Below are 16,056 nucleotides of genomic sequence, written 5' to 3' on the forward strand. Positions count from 1 at the left end.
GCTGATGCCACCACTGCACATCAAATTGGGCCTTATGAAACAATTTGTCAGAGCTCTAGATAAGGAGTCGGCAGCCTTCAAGTACCTTCAAGACTTCTTCCCTAAGCTGTCTGAGGCAAAGGTCAAAGCCGGTGTCTTCGTCGGACCACAGATAAAGAAGATCTTGGAGTGCAATGAATTCCCCAAGAAGCTCACTAGTAAGGAGAAAGCGGCTTGGAACAGCTTTGTCGCAGTGGTTCGGGGCTTCCTGGGCAATCACAAGGCCGAAAACTATGTGGAGCTGGTTGAGACTCTGATGAAGAACTACGGCACAATGGGCTGTAGGATGTCCCTCAAAGTCCATATCCTTGATGCTCATCTTGATAAATTCAAGGAGAACATAGGAGCGTACTCGGAGGAGCAAGGCGAGCACTTCCACCAGGATATACTGGATTTTGAACGCCGCTACCAAGGACAGTATAATGAGAATATGATGGGAGACTACATTTGGGGGCTGATTCGTGAAAGTGATTTACAGTATAATCGTAAATCCCAAAAAACTATTCACTTCTAAATCTTTTGTAGTCATTTTTGTATTACTTTAGTATAAATACATGTTAATTTGGATTCATATGTTGTTTTTTTCTGACTTTATGTGAACGAAAGACCATTTTCTCATTGGAAATAGGTACATTTCAAAATATCACTGTCCTGGTCACAAAAGCAAAGTTTGTGGGGAATAATAGCCATTTTCTATACTTTTGAGGCATAAGCAATTAGGAAATAACACTTACTACCCAGGAACAAAAATTGTGTTACATAGTGTAATTGCTGGCCGGAGCTGGTGGTTCGCGGAGTCCGTTGTGATCCACCAAAATGCATTGCAGCATTTGGTGTATTGCCCACCATTGATCTAAGTGGTCTTGTCTGGAGAAGTTCACAAATTCAGATTTACCTGGGAATAATATGAACACACTCCAACAAACAACTACCTAGCATTATACCGCAATCACTTTAATGCCTATTCCACATTACCGAAATAATGCACAATCAATAGGTGCTGAAGTCATGTGATTGTGTTATATAGGTTGCGTAAATAGTGTACTTCTTCAGATGTTTCCCTTGTCAATTGACACTAGGCTAGTGAAATTATTTTTTTAGAAAGAACATTTCATCAAATTAACAAACAGCAGATACAAAAAGACTCTCCTTTGGGTTGTTTTTTGGTGACTAAAACTTCAGCATTGCATGTCATCTTTTATAAGTGTCCTTGCCTTCAGCTCAGGAAGATGGTTCATGTCGATCTTCAATGAATTCAAGTCTGTTTTAACAGACTCTTGGCAGGTTTGGGCTTGCAATTCCAGCTGTCTTACTGCCTACCCAGCTTCCTCATATGGGGGTGGTGGGGTGACACATCAAGTGTGTTGTAGATGCAAAGTGAGTGTGAGGTGTACATGTGTGTGCTCGTGGTTTTGTCTGCAGAGTTAAGGCAAACTCTGTGCCCTGCATGTTTATGTACTCAGCTGGCAATTACAAGAGGAAAGTGTAAATTAGGAAATAATTGAATACCTTCCTAACACTAATCATCAAAGTTCTGACCCTGCTAATAAATACAGTGTAGTTTTCAGGACACTACCTTATCTGCTTACACTTTAAACAGAAGGTTTACCATAACAGATGTCTATAGTCTGAGGCAGACTTTAACAAAGCATTCTTCCATGCATGTCTAGTTAAATAGCTCACTATCTACTGCTGTGGAACATCAAACTGTACTGAACAGAACCCAAGGGTAGCCACAGTTTCTGTGTTAGCACTGAAAAGTTTTAATTAAAAAATACAGATGAAGCAATAAATTATTAAATAAATCAATCAAGTCAGACCCAACCAAGCTTAAGAGCATAACTCAAGCACCTACAAAAGCAATTTTTGGAATAAGCGACCATATATAACAACTTCAAACATTACCATAGTGCCTAATCTGAATCATGATAAAGAGAATAATATACTGGAACCAAGTGAAAAAGCCAAATGGGAAATCTAAATGAGTTAATATTTAATTTGCAAAAATGCATACAGTATTATTCTAAAATGAGGGTAAATTATTGTTTTTCATTACAGTCTGTCAAAATCTCTCTCATATGGATAGAGTATGGTCTGCTCCACATCCCATAAGAATGCTCACTGCAAATTCTAATCACATTGAAAACCCACATCAAACCCATATTCGAAGGCTATTTTGGCATGACAGAATTAAAAGGGCAGAATTATAGTATCATGCTGGTACAATTTAATTTTGATTTATAACTTATTTCGGCAGAATGATGCCATGTCGAGGAGCTGTCACCAGCTACTTGTAGTACTTGGTGGCACTGATGGACTTTGGACAAGATAACTCTGTGCTGGCCTGATGTCACTGTTCTGTTGTTGACCTGTTGCCACCTTCTCCTTCTTCTAGGCTGTCGATGTGATAGAGGTGTTGGTTGCATAGCTAGCGCTGCTTATTCTTTTTCTCAACTCGAAATTGCTGAACGTCCTGGCTCCAGCACAACGGCTTCTTGAAACGAATGTTACTGACTCACGATTGGACATCAGATTTCACCTCCCACTTGGCAGTGATTGGTGTAGCTCAAAGACTGCATCGGATTACTCTTTCGCCGGGCTCTAAATTTAATCAAAATCACTCTCTTGGGACAGATCACTCCCTGCAGGTCTACCGCAATGACTTTGAGCATTGCCCTCGCGCTTGCCCCTGGGTTATCAAAATCAGGCCCTAGATCTTTTAGTTTTCCATAAGTTTGTGACAAACAAAATAAAATCTTTATATGTTATGAGAAAAGACTCAGACAGCATTTGTGCTCTTTTGAGGCTTGTCCATTTTTAGAAACCAAATCCCCAGGAGGGCACCTAATTGAATTTTGACATAACCCAGCTGATGTTTCCATACATTTATTCTCTGAATAAAAAAAAAAAAGCTATTATACTTTTTTATTGTATTTTTGCAAGATGTAAACATATTTAATATTTTAGATGGGACATATTTATATTACTATGTTAACTGCATCAGATAAGAAGTGGTAGTGATTACCAACAGGAAGGTTCTCCTTGTTTGGCAGAACCTTGTACATGTTTTTATGACAGCTATGATATTGCACAAGTAATGTGTGGGTGGCCCATGAGTAACCTGCATACAATGATTTAAATACATTTTGTGGTCTTGGGCTCATTTGATGTGCAGAAGTTATTAAAATACAACAATATGCTCTTTAGTATGTTTTAAAGTTTGTATTATGAATCCATGTAAAATCATAGACTGTTCTTGTAAGTTCTTCTAGCTGTTGATATCACTAAGTGGTGGACCCTCAAGATAAGAACTGGTGCACATGAGAGAATCACCAGGCTAATCTGTGCAGCGTGGACAACAGGCTTTCCTATACAATGTAAGCTGCTCATCTACTGCTTCACAGCCACACAACTACAGTATGCTGGACTTTCGATTTTATTACTGTTAATAATAGCTTGATTGTCACAGGTTTTGAATGGCTTGTCATTTTTTTTTTTGCAAGTGTGACTTGAACATTCAAAGAGTATCACATTGCTCCTTTTTTGTATGGGCTGTACACAAACCTTAATTGATTCACACCACTTTGGCTGATTTTGTAAATGAAGTGGAAAGTTTTGTTGTACTTGGAAACTACATGCACTTTCCTTCCAAATGAAGCGCCATTTGGCCAACAAAGGCTATCAACATTGTTTATTTTTCCAGGTAAATGTAAAAGTTTAAAACAGAAAAAGACTCTGCCATTGTCAGAGTTGGCATAATGCCCCAGAATGTTAGAATGACTCAAACAGTTAAGCATGGGCAGCATGTGATTTACCAGGTGTTATGTCTCTTAAGGAAGTTTGTGGAAATCAGTTCAAATCAGTTTTTACACTTATGAACAAACGACATGTTTCTTAAGCTAGTGATGTTAGAGATGTAAACAACAGCAAGATTCTTTGCTGAAATATGTAAGACTTCGATGATGTCATTCACAGAGCCTGTGCCCTGCCTGGACTGACTTTCGACATGTGCTGCGTACTGACCTCTCAGCTTGTGGATAACTTTTGAACATTTGTGAATAGTTGAAGGGGTATTTTCTGTTGATCTAAACAGTGGCTGATCTAAATAATTCTGTAGTTCCTGGATCTTTCCATATTTTTACAGACAGAACTATTCAAAAGACAGTCACTTGTATGGGTTAATTGGCCTTCATACATAAATGGTCCGATTTTCTAAACTAGGATGGGCAAAGTTTTTCCTTTTCAGTCACTGAATGTCTTTTTTCCAGCCATGTTATAACTTGTTTAATTGAATCGATTGATCCTCCATCCATAAGTATATAGCAATTTTACCTATTAACCAGGAGTAAAATGACCCTCAAGGACCGGAATTGGGCAACCTTAATTTAAACAGGGGTGCTATTTACACCTGCCTCTATATAGAGCAATTCAGTAGATGTTTATGGCTTATGGTCAAGAGTATACTCTTTTATTTTATATTCCTTTTTTCTGGGAAGTCCATCCATTCACTGCTATTTGTCTTCTAATTCCTTCAGAAAATACTCTTGAGAAAATACTTCTGTTAATTGCAGTTTATATTTAGACTATATTGAAGTAAGGTTGTTGGTATTTGCCACATATATTGGCTGTTTGGTATGGTGATAGAACTGCGGTTGTGCTCATCAACTGCAGGTTCAATTCAGATGAATGCCAGCACATATTAACCCTTAAGACCAGCCGATTGTCTTTATATCACTGCATTGTGTTTGCGAGTTTTAGTGGCATCTCTGGAGCAAACTTCATCTCCATATCCACCGACCTCTATTTACAATCACATTTAGATATAAAAAAATGACAATAAAGCCAGTATCTGAGGTTATTTAACTGGAAGTCCCTAGTTGTTCTGTCATTCTGTAGCTCTAACACTACATTACTGTGGACACAGTTCTACTGGAGTAGCACTACTGTTTTGTTCCACATGACAAACTTACTCTATCCAAAATGCAGCATAATACTGCAATAACATTGGTGTTTGCATCCATCACATCCATTCTGTTAATCATGTGTGCATGTTAGTAACAGAGTCAGGTTTGGTGTGGTATGAGTGAGACACAACAGTTGACACAGCTGTCACACTGGTCATGCACAGCTTGTGTTAATTAATCTTGGAATTCATTTAAGATTTTAAAGTATTGTGGACCAACTTTATGACCACCAGAAATGCCAGCTGGAAATATTTGTGCCAGCAGGAACTTCCAAAACGCTGTGTAATTAGTTGTTGTTTTATTAGTGGCTTTATTGACTGCCAATTGTTATATGTGTGTGTCGAGCACAGCTTTTTACACAGGGTGTTGCTTTGAGAAAAGACAAATGTGAATAGGACTGTGACAGGGTAGCCAATGTGGTGACGTTAGGCCAGAAGCAAGAACACAAGCAGGTAACTGCAGGGCAAAAGACACTTGAGGTGCTGTTTAGTTATTTAAAGAACAAAAATAAAATTTGAACACAATAAGAAAATAAGTAATCCATCTCAGGCTGGGCAAATCGCCTTTAGTGTTACTAGATTTATTTTTAGACTTGATTTCTCTCTCGTCTCCTCCGTTCTCATTCTTCATTTCCGAACACACACTCCCGGAGTGCAGAGAGCTGCAGGCTTTTATGCAGATGGCCACCTTCTGCACAAGGTTTTTAAATTGTGGATGGGGCTTCCCACCCACACTACCAAACAAACCCCCCATGGCTCTTTGCCGTCACATTTAGTAAAACAATAACAAAACGCACAGCTTTCATCGTCACTTTATAAATAATAATAATAATAATAATAATAATGATAAACAAATACAAAATAATGCAACTGCACAGGGGCAGGGAATACCCCGTTCTAAAATAAACAATACAAAAACAACACACATTTTATGGCAGGGTTTTGCCCCACCCCTTTTCATGTTCAGGGCTCTGCCCCACCCCCTTTTCAAGTGCAGGGCTCTGCTCCACCCCTTTTTCATGTGCATGGCTCAGCGCCACCCCCTTTTCATGTGCACGGCTCCTAGTCCTGTCACAAGGACACATTTAAACTGGTTTCATTGAAATAAACACACACACAGTGGTACTGTTGTAGAAATTCACACTCTCACTCGCATCTGGAGTTAAACATTACTCATTTTGGCTTCACTCCCAAAAGGAACTAAAAATGTGCTTTATGAGAGAAAGAAATACTTAAAAAAAACTTTCTTTTGCATAGCTTTTTTTTATTTTTTGTTTTTACAGTACTTTCACTGTGTGATAAATTATATGTGACAATAATTGTTATTCATCACCTCAAAGTGTATCCTTATGGAAACAAATTACTTTAACAGTTATGGCCAAAAGTTTTGCATTACCCAATAAAACTAACTAATCAAAAAGTTGAACGAAACCTAATGTTACGTTAACATATTGAATTACAAACTGCTTTTTGGTTTTCCATGTACTTAACGAAAAATTAACAAAAATTAAAAAATGTGAGATTTCTAAATTTAACATGAAATACTATACTACTATTATGGTTTTGGTAGACCTTTGCAATATAATTTTGTAGTTTCTTTGTTTACATGTTGTTAAATAAACTATCTAAATTACGTTCATATAATAAGAGAGGCAAGGTTGGGTAGTAAATCAGACTTTATATATTGTAAAGCCATAAATATTTGCAAGCCTTTTATTACGTGTTTTTCACGTATGAAAAAAAAGCATAAACATTTTTGCCACAAATATCTTAGTCTTTACCTAACTTGTAAATCAAGTAATATGTTATATGTAATATGTTTTGTAATTAATTTTCTGTTAAGTCACATAATCGCCGTTCAGCAGTTTTTTCATTCAGCTGTTTTATCTTGTTGTTTGGAGTGGAGATGGAGGGCATTCCTTTGAAAAGGGGCGGGACTGACCAATCACATGACAGACGGAGACTATTGCCCGGTGGTGTAAGAATGTCAGGGTAATAGTTCAATCTATTTTTAGTTGGTTTTAACCAAGCACAGGCCAGTTTGACGCACATATATATATATATATATATATATATATATATATATATATATATATATATATATATATATATATATATATAGACCCCTGACCAATTCTCTCATATTACTGAATTACAAATGGTACATTGAAATTTCATTCTGTTTGATATTTTATTTTTAAACACTGAAACTCATAATCAATTATTGTAAGGTGACATTGGTTTTATGTTGGGAAATATTTTTAAGAAAAATAAAAAACTGAAATATCTTGCTTGCATAAGTATTCAACTCCTGTGCTGTCGAAGCTCCCAGTTTGCACCGATGAAAGAAATTGCCCAGACGAGGACACAATTATCTTACCATTGGCCTCCACCTGTGAACCGTTAAAGTTGCTGTCACATTTTCTGGATAAAAACCCCACTGTTGAAGGATCATTGGTAAGGCTTAAAATCTGAAGGAAAATGAAGTCCAAAGAGCATTCTACAGAAGTTAGAGATAAAGTAATACAAATGCATAGATTAGGGAAAGGGTACAAAATAATATCCAAGTGTTTGGATATCCCAGTGAGCACAGTTGGATCAATAATCAGGAAGTGGAAGCTGCATCACACCACCCAGGCACTGCCAAGAAAAGGCTGTCCCTCAAAACTCAGCGCTCAAACAAGAAGGAGACTTGTGAGAGAAGCCTCAGAGAGGCCAACAATGACTTTGAAGGAGCTACAGAGTTCAATGGCTGGGAGTGGAGTAATGGTGCACCAGTCAACCATATCAAGAGCTCTCCATAACACTGGCCTATATGGGACGGTGGCAAGGAAGAAGCCATTACTCAAAAAGTATTATCTGAAAGCACGTCTGGAGTTTGCCAGAAAGCATGAGAGTTACCCAGCTGCGATGTGGGAAAAGGTTTTGTGGTCAGATGAGACCTAGATAGAGCTTTTTGGCCAAAACTCAAAGTGCTATGTGTGGCGCAAACCTAACACTGCCCATGCCTCAAGACAGACCATCCCTACACTGAAGTATGGTGGTGGCGGCATCATGCTGTGGGGATGCTTCTCATCAGCAGGGACGGGCATCTTGTTACAATTGAAGGAAGAATGGATGGAGCAAAATACTGGAAAATACTACAAGAGAATCTGCTTCAGTCCGCTAAAAAACTGATGCTTGGGAGGAAATTCACCTTTCAGCAGGACAATGATCCCAAGCACAAGACCAAAGCAACATTGGAGTGACTCAAGAACAAAAAGGTGAATGTCCTACAGTGGCCCAGTCAAAGTCCTGATCTCAATCCCATAGACAATCTGTGGCACAATTTGAAAATTGCGGTCAACAAGCATCGTCCAACCAACCTGTACAACTTGGAGCAAATTTGCCAAGAAGAATGGACCAAAATCACTCTGACACTGTGTGCAAAGCTGGTACATACTTACCCCAAAAGACTTATAGCTGTTATTGCAGCGAAAGGTGGCTCTAACAAATATTAATGTGTGGGGGTTGAATACTTATGCAAGCAAGATATTTCAGTTTTTTATTTTTCTTTAAAATATTTCCCAACATAAAACCAATGTCACCTTATAAAAAACCAATGTCACCTTACAATAATTGATTTTGAGTTTAAGTGTTTTAAAATAAAATATCGAACAGAACGAAATTTCAATGTACCATTTGTAATTCAGTAATATGAGAGAATTGGTCAGGGGTCTGAATACTTTTGCAAGCCACTATATATATATATATATATATATATATATATATATATATATAGTGTGTGTGTGTGTGTGTGTGTGTGTGTGTGTGTGTGTGTGTATATATATATATATATATATATATATATATATATATATATATATATATATATATATATATATGGAGCAGAGGGCGAGGAGCCCTGCACATGAAAAGGGGGTGGGGCAGAGCCCTGCACATGAAACCCTGCAATAAAATGTGTGTTGTTTTTGTATTGTTTATTTTAGAATGGGGTATTCCCTGCCCCTGTGCAGTTGTATTATTTTATATTTGTTTATTATTATTATTATTACATGTAATATATAATTAAATGTAATTGATGTATAACGTTTTGAAAATGCATCCTTATATTTAGCTCTAAATACCTAATCATTTATACTATGGAGCTGATACTGCTCTTTATACTGCAGTTTTGTTTTTTTTAAGTACAGCACACATAATTCTGTGAAAGCTTTCATTATCGTTATCTTCATGATCTGATAGGAATTTATAAAACTTGAACTTTGCTCAATTTTTTAAATTTCTGTATCAGATCAGTAATGCCTATTCTCAAAGTTTTTTACTCAATTCTGAGACCTCATTTGAACTGCTTTCATTTGTGAGCATGTGTTTCAATTCCCACAGACAGAAATTACGTTTTACATTACACTTCTATGAGAACCCATCTGGTGAAAAGACTGTGATTTGAAATGCAGTACTTTATATTCAGCAACGTATTAAACACATCAGCCTTTTTGTATGTTGTAGTTTGTAGCTTATTTACTTATTTTACAGGGAGGTAAATCTGGGAAGATCTCTGTCAGGTTTTAATAAGAATCAGAAGGTTAGCTGTTGATTAACAGCGTGATGTTTGTATTGGTTTGGAATTTACAGGTATTAACTCAACATCTGGCTGAATCGTCTAAATCATTAGTAGTAGGAAGTAGTGCTGTACAAACCATTTCCAGTAGACATGGCAGGCAAAGATTAACATTTTAAAACAGCTTTTCATGGATGTACTCTATATAACAATCATTTTGGTAATGTTTTTAACAGTAAAGTGGGAATGTAACTTATGAAATACAAAGCCCCAGATGCGTGTACTAAAGATATCGCCATTTTAACTCAATCTGCAGCATCCCCTCCCCAGTGATGGCAAGTTAGATAGTCTAAAGCATTCAAGACAGAAAGATCATTTTCTTAACTGTCCTACCCTATCTACACGCCATCACATTGTGTTGCAAGGCACGCTATTTATTTATTTTAATTTCCTGAAGTCAACTATTTGTGCTCCACTTGGAAATTTAAAAAAATACGATAACCAGACAGTGAGTAATTTTGTTGAGGACTATTTCCATAAAACTGGTTCATTTGTTGAGGAAATTCTAAATGTTAAATAATACATTAAAAAGTAGGGCTACTGGAAGAAAGTTTGATGAGGTAATTGAATACATTGACTAATTGAAAGCGAGAGCTGTGCCAGTTGAAAGCAGGCATCATTCCATCAGACTCGATCAGCAGCTGGATCTGCAAACAAGAAGGCACTGAATGCTGTCAACAATGACAAAGAAGGTGTGCAAAGCTGAAAAGGTGCTATTGGGTGAACAAAGGTTGCCTGTTGCTCTTCGGTCATCTTATAGAAGCATTCTGTTTTCATATTTCACTGAGGTTAAGTTACCATTTTTGGTTTGAAATGTGTCAGTGTGGCATGGAATTTAATTTTATCATTGGAAATACAGTATATCCTTTTAATATTATCCTGTTTTTTTTTTTTTCTTGATTTAATGCTAACACAGAGCAGTACTGTATGTAAAGCATTATTTTATACCTCAGAGCCCAATGGGATGTGACCAGCATTTCCTCTGCAGTCTGAGCAGTTACTGGAATTCATAAGCACATCTGTAAGGGATTACAATGGCATGTCTCCCCACCAAGTATTGGATGTCTGTTTGGTGGGAGAAAATTAGCTCTTTTGTTACAGGAAGTGAGAGTATTGATATTAACTGGCCTAGTTCCTACATACTGCTTAAGTCACAAAGAATGAACGCAAAAGATCACTATCGAAAATCTTAACAACTAAAATAGCTTTCAGTTCATAGCATATCTTATTAAACATTGTCCCCTTTAACTTTGAGAAAACTTATAGGAAAAGTCTTAATATTTGAGGCTACCCTCACATATTAAGAGTCCATGTAGCACCATTATTTTACTCTTAGTTCAGGGTGTTTCGCAATGAAGAGCAAATTATCAGACAGAGTATTATCAGTGTAAATCAGTTTCGACTGTCCACGATGGTTTTCTATTCAGTTGATCATTTACAAAATTAGTTACTATTGGAGGATAGGGGCAAGCTGGGGTGCTCTGTTAAAAGATGGACACCTTTTAAAGAGGTGCTTACGTAATTGTTTAAGAGCAGCAAGAACCGTAATGTACAGTGCCGTGAAAAAGTATTTGTCCTCTATCTGATTTTTTGCATTTTGGCATGTTTTTGATACTGAATGTTATCAGATCTTCAACCAAAATCTAATATTAAATAAAAGTGACCCTGAGTGAACGAATAACACAACATTTTGATACTTATTTAATTTATTTATTAAAGAAAGTTATATAACATCCAATGCCCCTGTGTGAAAAAGTAATCGCCTCCTTAGACTCAGTAACTGGTTATGCCACCTTTAGCAGCAATAACTGCAAGCAAATGCTTCCTGTAGTTATTGATCAGTCTCTCACAGCGCCGTGGAAGAATTTTGGCCCCCTCCTTCATGCAGAACTGCTTCAACTCGAGCATGCTCATTTCAGGTCCTGCCACAATATCGCAATGGGATTTAGGTCTGGACTTTGACTAGGCTATTCCAAAACTTTAAATTTCTTGTTCTTCAACCATTCTGATGTAGTCTTGCTTGTGTGTTCCGGATCACTGTCTTGCTTCATGATCCAGCTACGCTTCAGCTTCAGCTGACGCATGGATGGCCTGACATTCTCCTGTAGAATTCTCTGATACAAAGCAGAATTCATGGTTCCTTCAATGATGGCAAGTCGTCCAGGTCCTCATGCAACAAAGCATCCCCAAATCATGACACCAACACCACCATGCTTGACTGTTGGTATGAGGTTCTTATTGTGGAATGCAGTGTTTGGTTTTCGCCAGACATAACGGGGCCCATGTTGGCCAATAAGTTCCACTTTTGACTCATCTGTACATAGAACATTGTTCCAGAACTCTTGAGGATCATCCAGGTGCTTTTTGGCAAACTTGAGACAAGCATTCATGTTCTTCTTAGTGAGCAGTGGTTTTCGTCTTGCTACACTGCCGTGAATCCCATTTTTGCCAAGTGTCTTTCTGATGGTGGAGTCATGAACACTGACCTTAGTCAAAGCGTGAGATGCCTGCAGATCCCTGGATGTTGTTCTAGGGTTCTTTGTGACTTCCTGGGCGATTTTACGCCTTGCTCTTGGAGAGATTTTGGCAGGACAGCCACTCCTGGGAACAAATTTTATTCTGGAGGTCTTCAGGAATTTCTTTTTATTGTGGCATGATGTGCCTCTAGAACCTGTGTGAGACAACTTCACTCTGCTGGTAAGGGCCAAAGTTAGTCAGATTTATACTGGGCAGGGCTCAGCCAAATCAGGCCTGATTGTTAACCATAGTATTCAAACAGCTGACCCTAATTATCCCTTTAATTGGATTGAGTTAACTAGGGGGCAATAACTTTTTCAGACCTGAAGATTGCATGTTTGATTACCTTGCACACCAAACAAATGAAAGAAGCACCAAACTTTGGTGTCATTTTTTCTCTCAGACTCCCTCTATATACTACTACAACCCACAAAAAGATCTGACCAAATTCAATGGATTTCCATTACACGAGAGTAGATGTTAAAACTTCATGCTGATTTGAACTTGGTTCTAGCCAAGATAAGCACCAACTAAGACGTAGCTTTACAGTAAACTAATGTGATCCATATGTGTCTCCATCCATTTGCATTTCCTTCCATATAATGATGTCGATATCCTTCTGTCTGGTGTTAATGGCTGAAGTGTAATGCTGGCTCCAGGGATCAGCTTATTTGCCTCCCTGGCGCATCAGCACACACAACGGCTGCGATGCTGGCTCCGGGGATCAACCACAGTGCGGCCTCCCCAGCGCATCAGCATGACAACCATCTGGATTGAGCTAAGTAGGGTACATCTCTGGGGTCTTCAAGTGGGCACCTTCCATCCTCAGTGTTTCGTCGACTAGCCCACGACACCTCAAGAGGGCTCGACGGTGATTCTGGCGTCACAGCATCACCCCCCTCCGTCCCCCACTCAACTCAGCCCAGCTTACTTACTTGTACATCAGCATTTCTTTCTTTCTATTGTGCTTGAGATCCCCAGCCAGAATCTTTCTGTCTCAACAACAGCCAGTTGCTGCTCCTCTCTGCTGCTTCAGATAAGTTCTTCACTGTGCGACGCAACTCTTGGCCACTGAATCTGACGTCTCTGAGAAACTGGGTTGTAGAGTGTGCCACAAATCCTCGACAACTCACTTCCACTGGGTAAACCCGGAGTCTCCATCCTCGCTGTTCCGCTTCAGTGGCTAGTTGAGCATACCGCAATTCCTCCTCTCGTACACCTCATCTACAGCATCCTCCCATGGCACTGTTAACTCTACCAGGTGAACAAGGCATGCTGATCCAGACCACAAGACAATATCTGGTCAAAGGTTAGTGGTGGCAATCTCAGGTGGAAAAATAAGCCGTTGACCAACATCTGCCAGCATTTTCCAGTCTCTAGCAGCTTCCAGTTGTCCTGCGTGAGGATTGGTTTTAACACCTTTTCTTGGTGGTTGCTCTCCTGGGCGGAGGAATGTTGTCTTTTGTGTGTAATGTTTTGATGGAACAGGTGGCAACTTATTGGTCAGGTTACGCTTGTCTTCCAATGCTAAGGCCAAACATCGCAGCACCTGGTCATGGCGCCAAGTAAACCGTCCTTGGCTAAGAGCCACCTTACATCCTGTCAAAATGTGCCTTAATGTTGCAGGTGATGAACACAAAGGACATGAGGGATACTCACCCACCCAGCGGTTTAGGTTCTGTGGTGATGGGAGAACATCATATGTTGATCTGATGAGGAAACTGATCCTGCTCTGTTCCATTGACCATAGGTCTTGCCAACCAATCTTGCGTTGTTCCACACTCTCCCATCTCATCCATTCTCCCTGCTTGGCCTGGGAAATGGCCTTTACACACCTCATCCTCTCCTCCTGCTTTTGCATCTCGTTGACTGTCAGCTTCCTCCTTTGAGCTGGGGTTGCGCTGTGTCATGTAGGAGGAGCTGAACTGAGACCAAGACCTCCTCTTCCATGCTGAACTTGCCCCATGATATCACCAATTCGAAGGGCAGCCTTTGCATCTTCCACAGCTTTCTTTGCTGCCCACTTTCTTCCAGTTTTCAACACAGGTGCTGCCTCCCTTACGCATTTGTCGCATGACTCTACTAATGTCATTTCCAGTCTGACCTTGGCGCACTTAAATTCCTCGGTTAGAGCGGAGATTGGTAGCTGCAGTATTCCTTTACCATAAAGTCCCACTCTGCTGAGGCAGCGTGGAACTCCCAACCATTTCCTGATGTATGAACTGATTAAAGCTTCCAGCTTCTCTACTGTTGTCAAAAAAACCTCGTACACAGTCAGTGGCCACAGCAACCTCGTCAGTAGACCACACTGAAAGCACCAGAGTTTTAGTTTGCCTGGTAGAGCACAGCTGTCTATGCTCTTCAACCCTTCCACTGCTTGTTGTCTAACTTCTCCCACACGAACTGTGTCCTTTAGATCCCCGTCGTACCATCTCCCAAGACTCTTCACTGGCTTCTCAGAGACTGTTGGTATTGCCTCACCATTAATGAAGAATGTTTTATCTACTACTTTGTCTTTAATTATAGAGATGCTCCTTGATTTAGTGGGCTTGAATTGCATTCGTGCCCATTCAATGTTATTGGTTAATTTGCCCAATAACCGATTAGTGCAGGCTACTGTTGTAGTCATGGTTGTCATGTCATCCATGTATGCTCGAATTGGTGGTAGTCGCATTCCAGAAGCCAAGTGCTCTCCTCCCACTACCCATTTTGATGCCCTAATGATTACTTCCATTGCCATGGTAAAAGCCAGTGGAGAAATGGTGCATCCTGCCATTATTCCAACCTCTAGGCATTGCCATGTAGTGCTGAATTCTGAAGTTGAAAAACTAAATTGCAAATCTCCAAATTAGGCTTTCACTAAATTTGTTATTGTCATCGGTACACTGAAAAAATCAAATGCTGCCCAAAGACGTTCATGTTGCACTGAACCATATGCATTAGCCAAATCCAGGAATGTCACATGGAGCTCCTTCCTCTCCTTTTTAGCTGATTGAATTTGTCTCCAGATCACATTGATGTGTTCTAAGCATCCTGGGAAACCTGGAATGCCCGCTTTTTGTATTGAAGTGTCAATGAAGCAGTTCTTTAATAGGTAAGTTGACAATCTCTGAGCAATAATGCTGAAGAAAATCTTGCCTTCTACGTTTAATAGGGAAATAGGACGAAACTGACTGATGCTTGTAGAATCTTTTTCTTTAGGTATAAAGACTCCACCTGCTTGGCGCCATGCTCTTGGTACAATCTGTTTTTCCCATGACACTTTCATCAATTTCCACGGAATTTGTAGTTTGAATTTGAAGCACTATTGTACACTCTGTACGGAACTCTATTAGGCCCTGGTGATGATGCTCTACTTCTTTCCACTTAGGTGCACAGTCCTCCATTTGGTATTCTGGTGGATTGATAGGTGGGATGTCTGAAGGAATTGCCATAGGCTCCTGCCTTTTTGAATCTGTATGTGTTTCCTCCAAATATCTCTTCAGCTCAACCTTAGATGCTTTTAGTGTGCCATTCTTCTCACTGGTGAATAACTTCTTTACAAATTTGAATGGGTCTTTATAAAAGTTAGCTCTCACACGCTCCTTCTTTTTGTAGCATTTCCATAGGCACTCAGCTCTGTGCAATGTTGCAAGCTTATCTTTTATGACCCTTTGTAAGAGATTGAGTCCCTCCTTCTGACTTTGTTCTGCTCTTCTCCATTGCTTCCTCAGCTGTCTCCTTTCTCTAACTAAGCGTTCAATATCCTGCTGCCGTCTAGGCTTTCCAGGAATAGTTTGTACTTTTTTCTTCCTTTTTTCAACTCCAAACCTCTCACTTCCATATGCGTAGATGATGTCCCCAAATTTATCCAGCTTCTTTTCAACTGTTCCACTTAACCTTTCCAATGCAAAGCAGAGATCTGTATTTACTGTGT

The sequence above is a fragment of the Polyodon spathula genome, chromosome 2, assembly GCF_017654505.1.
Source record: "Polyodon spathula isolate WHYD16114869_AA chromosome 2, ASM1765450v1, whole genome shotgun sequence".
NCBI lineage: Eukaryota > Metazoa > Chordata > Actinopteri > Acipenseriformes > Polyodontidae > Polyodon > Polyodon spathula.